The 5,142-nt window shown below is 42.9% G+C and overlaps 1 long non-coding RNA gene across 1 annotated transcript; it reads right to left on the reverse strand.

Moving 5' to 3' along the window:
- Positions 1–481: 481 nt before the first annotated feature.
- Positions 482–5,006, reverse strand: LOC144580926 (uncharacterized). The gene is made up of 2 exons (XR_013531263.1): positions 4,010–5,006; positions 482–3,333 (listed from the first exon to the last, which is right to left on the reverse strand). It is a non-coding gene; the product is annotated as an uncharacterized LOC144580926 (long non-coding RNA).
- Between the last annotated feature and the right edge of the window lie 136 nt (positions 5,007–5,142).

The raw sequence follows: 5,142 nt of genomic DNA on the forward strand, positions 1-5,142 counted from the left end.
ACCTTCTGAGCAATTCCCTTTATTTTAGCACATCAACACTTTCACCCCAAAACACCCCAGGTACATTATAAAGATTGGTGATTCAACATTAGAGTTTCTGACCTAATGCACTCACCAGTTTACCCATCATAACAGTGTTTGGTTAGAGGTGACTGTGGCAAACACATAAGAATTGTACACCATGTATGCGGGAGCCCAACTGTTTTGCTTTACATGTGAACAACAAGCAAGAAATGTGTTTTGTGACACTTTGTGTTTAGCGTATATTTTAACCCTAAGTTGTTTTTCTGTGACATGACTTTAAAGTTTGGGTGCAAGATAACCACAAACCCCCATACTCACTAAAAAAAAAATTGGAAAATTGAGAAGAGGAGGAAATCACGGCAGAATGACTGCTTTACCTGTGCATCTGCTGCTGAGTCTCCTGCTTCTCCTTTAGCTGGCAGACTTGGTCTTTATTACACCTTACATGCAAATTACATTTTTGTTTTCAATTTGTTGCTTTTTTACTTATGTAAATTTGTTTTTATGATTCAATTGATATATTTTTCTGTCTGTAAAAATTGAGATGGAAATCCATTTCAACAGCCTTTCCAATTGTGGCACATCTATCAATAATGGATTTTAAATATAAAAAAATGGGTAGCTGTATACTGAACGGCTCACACTAAAGTGTTTAAATTCTTTTTCTCATCTGTCTGGGTTTCAGTGATATGGAGGTTTTAGCCCCAAGTGGAGGTATCTTCTGTTAGGGAATATAGTAATGACCACAATGAATCAGAAGCTTATTGCCATCTGGCCATTTTGATCTTCTCCCGACAATAAAAGAGCAGGTTACAAAAACAAAACACTGTGATTGTTGGTTTTATAAAGAGGTGGGGAAAGGTTTCCCTACAATAATTGCCAGGAAAACTATGGTTGGGTGCTTCCTTGTACTAACTGCCATGTCTAGTTATAAAGTCGCATGCTCAACGTTTTTCGTTTCACCTTCCAGAATTCTGGTTTTGGCTTGTCCAAAGGCTTTAGGGCCAGGAGGAGGAAGTCTTCTATTCCAGAATCTAACAATGGATTCAGTGCATTGTAGATCAAATGACGTCTGTCTGTTTAACATCTCACATGTCACTGCATGAGTCGTTGGAATTAAAAAGCCGAGGGAGTTGATCCAGACGGGCAATGATAAAGAGTTGGTGCCCAATAATGGAGATTGGGAGGAATGTGGTTGTGTCACTTCCTAGAAATATGCCCATTGGTAATGGAAGACACCTGCAGTATCACATAGGCCATTGATGATTTGGGCCAGATTATTCCTCAACTCAGGCAAAGAACCTTAACTCACTGAGGTGTTGGCAAAGCTTAGGAGAAACATGGATTATAAAGTAGAAGAGATTATATATACAACTATAATCCTAGTTATACATACCAGTTCCAGAAAAAATAAGGGCTGGCTCTGTTCTCTACTTGTTTTTCTTTTTATTGTTTCATAATTAAACCTCTTCCCTGCCCACTGCCCTTTTGTTCAGAGAAGGTCTTTTAATTAAAGTGATTTTAAACTCTGTTCGTATTATCTCAGTGAGTGCTTACACATTTTTGTTGCTGTTGTTTTAACACTTGCTATGAATCAGAGGAATACACATTTTTCTTTTAAAGAGATAGGGTATCGCTCTGTCACCCAGGCTGGAGTGCACTGGCACAGTCACGGCTCACTGAAGCCTTTAACTCTTGGGCTCAAGCAATCCTCCTGCCTCAGCCTCCCAAGTAGCCTACCAATTAGCCACTATGCCGGGCTAATTTTTGTTTTTTAATTGTTGAGATGGGGGTCTCATTACATTGTTCAGGCTGGTCTCAAAACCCTGACCTCAAGCAATCCTCCTACCTTGGCCTCTCAGTGTTGGGATTACAGGCATCAGCTACCATGCCTGACCCACATTTATTTTTAAGGAGGAAATATTTACATACAGATGTTGAGTGTAAACTTGATGAATTTTTTATGGTTTGCACTATAAAATGTACTCATTTTAGGTATAAAATTCTCACTTTCACAAACTCAGTCATGTAGCCACTATAATCAAGATACACAACACCAAAAATGCCCCTTTTAGTCACTCTCCTCCAACCCCAATCCCCAGGCTACCACTGATCTATTTTCTGTCTTATATGGCATTATAAAATGTCATATATGTATATAATCATACAGTATGTAGCCTTTTGAGTGTAGTTTCCTTCACTTAGCATAAAATGTGAGATTTAGCCACGCTGTGTATATCAGTGGGTTGTTCTGTTTTATTGCTGAATTGCATTCTATTATATTAAGAATCCACAGTTGAGTTATCCGTTTACTAAATATTAGACATTTGGGTTGTTTCCAGGTTTGGGTGATTATGAATAAAGTCATTGAAAGCATTCAATAACAAGTTTTTAGTGAATATCCATTTTCACTGGTCTTTGGTAAATATCTAGAAGCAGGACTGGTGGATAATACGATAAGTCTACATCAATTTTATAAGAACCTAAAAAACTGTTTCTCAAGATGCCTGTAGTATTTTTCGTTCCAATCAACAACAGATGAGAATTCTCTGTTTGGCATCCTCACCAACAGTTAATATTGGCAGGTTTGTTGGGATTTTTCCCCAATCTCATAGGTTTGTGTTTCTTTGTGGTTTTAATTTGTATTTTCTGGATGGCAAATTATAAGTCACATGTACATCTGCCGTGGTAAAGTCTAGAATTTTGCCAATTTTTTAAAGTTTGTGTACTTTCTGTTGTTTTAAGAGTTCTTCATATATTCTGAATAGAATTCCAGTTTCAGATATGTGATTTGCAAATATTCAGTCTTTGAATTGTCTTTCTCTTAACAGTGTCTTTTTGCACAGTGTAAGTTTTCAATTTTGATGAAGTCAAATTTATCAAAATTATTTTATGAAATGTGTCATATGTCTTGAAATTGGGTAATGCCAGTACTCTGTTCTTTTTCACAATTGTTTAGATATTCAATTTCATAATAAATATTTGAATCATTTTATCAGTATTTACACAAAAGTTGTTGACATTTATTTTAAGTTTATTTATTTGTTTGAGACAGGGTCTCATGCTGTCGCCCAGGCTTTAGTGCATCGGTGCCATCTTGGCTCACTGTATGCCTTCTGGGTTCAAGCAGTTCTTGTGCCTGAGCCTCTGAGTAGCTGGGATTGTAGGCACCTGCCACCACGCCCATCTAACTTGCATTTTTAGTAGAAACAGGGTTTTGCCATGTTGGCCAGGCTGATCTCAGAGTCGTGGCCTCTGTGATCCATCTGCCTCAGCCTCACAAAGTGCTGGGATGACAGGCGTGAGCCACTGCAAATTTGAAGTAACAAAACTGATAGGGATTATCTATTGTTTTGGTGTTCATTGAAAACCCTCAGAACTTATTTAATGATTTTCCATTTCTTTTTGAGTCAGTTTTGGTACTTACAGTTTTCGCTACAGTAAGCCCCTGCATACGTTTTAAATATATTGAGATAAGGCGATCATTGTATTTGTAAAAATCTAAAAATTTCTGTGACTATGTTCACTTCTTCATTTCTAATACCATTTGTTTGTTTGTTTCTCTTTTTAGCCAACTTTCTTTAGCCATCTTTAACTTAACCTTTATCCTCATGGTGTCAACGTGGCTGTTCTACCTGTTGACATTCTGTGTTATACCCAAGCAAGAAGAAAGATGACAGCAGGCCAGAGTTACGTGCCGGCTGTGTCTCTCTCCACTCACCTACCAAACCTCCAAAACATCTGTTTTTAAATGTCACTGGTTACAGCCACACGACTCCTTACAAGGAGACTGGTGAGGTGAGCATTATAAGCTGGGCAGATGGCCGCCTGAAGAGCATCAGTGTTTTGCTGTGGAAGGAGTGGAAAACAGACACTGGAGAGACTACTAGCAGTGTCTTCCACAGCTATTACATGGCTATGTGCACTTAACGCTGAAACTAAGCCTTTTCTATGAGACTGAAGTGCTTTGAAGAGAAATGCTGACCTTGTCTTTTCTGTAGCTTGTGGCTTCAGTCACCCTTGGAATCAGGAGTCATCTTAATTTCATCACTGAGGCCAGGAGACCTGACGGAAATCAGTTCAAGAGTATGACCAGGGGTCCAGTGTGACTGCACATGTAGGGATCAGCGCATCTGTGATGATGTGTGTGACAGCATCACTGCCTGTGAGCCAACAAGGCCCTCGGCTCCCAGGGCGAAGCTCTCCAGTTCTGATAAGGCCCCTGGGGGAGAGACCGGTCCTAAACATGTACAAGAATAAATCCATCAGCGAACTTCAGGAAGGAAACTTTATAACAGGTCGCCAGGGCTGGTATTTTTGACTGAGATGTTAGGTAGCCCTCTCTGAGGCGATCACAAGTATGGCATAAAGGAGCCAGCCCGGACGAAAATTTGGGGTTATTCAGACGCAGGACGTGCAAATACATAGGTGACAAAATGGAAAATGATATTCTGGAGGATGGGAGGCCCGTGCAGCCAGAGAGAATGAGAGAAGGTGAGGGAGCGCCCAAAACCAATCCCACAGCTCTCTACATCTCCCTTTCTAGCCCACACACATCCCGCATCAAGAGTCATCCTCCGGACTCCGGAGGTCCCCAGGACTGCCTTTCCCTTCCCGGTCGGCGGTGATGCTCCCGCAAGGAGCCGACGCCGAGGACCTCGGCACCTGTCGCAGCCAAGCACACTCTTTCCCCCGGCCCTGCGGTCACTCCCCTCGCCACAAACCCCGTCCCACCCGGACTGCCGCTGCGCATGCACGAGTCCCCCAAGGCTTTGGGGCGTGGGTCTGTTGCCTCTGCTTCCGGCCACACCCAGGCTCGGCGTTGGCCATCACCTAAGTGGCGGCTGAGGTCCCGGGAAAGGTGGGAGCGACCGGCAGAGGGCAGGACCGACGGGCATCGCGTAGAACCGGGGCCAAACCGTGTCTTACAGCCTGAGCTCTGAGGGTTGACGCATCTGTCCCTGCTCAGGACTACGCTTCCCAGAAGGCGTTGTATGGGTGCCCCGCCCACTTCCGGCGGCGCTGGCTACACGCTGGGAGTGGGACGGGCCGGGCTGCGCTCCGCTGCGGGGAGGGGCGGGGCGGTGGGGAAAGGCGGAGCGCGGCACGGCCGGGGGC

Source organism: Callithrix jacchus, chromosome 22 (assembly GCF_049354715.1).
Source record: "Callithrix jacchus isolate 240 chromosome 22, calJac240_pri, whole genome shotgun sequence".
NCBI lineage: Eukaryota > Metazoa > Chordata > Mammalia > Primates > Cebidae > Callithrix > Callithrix jacchus.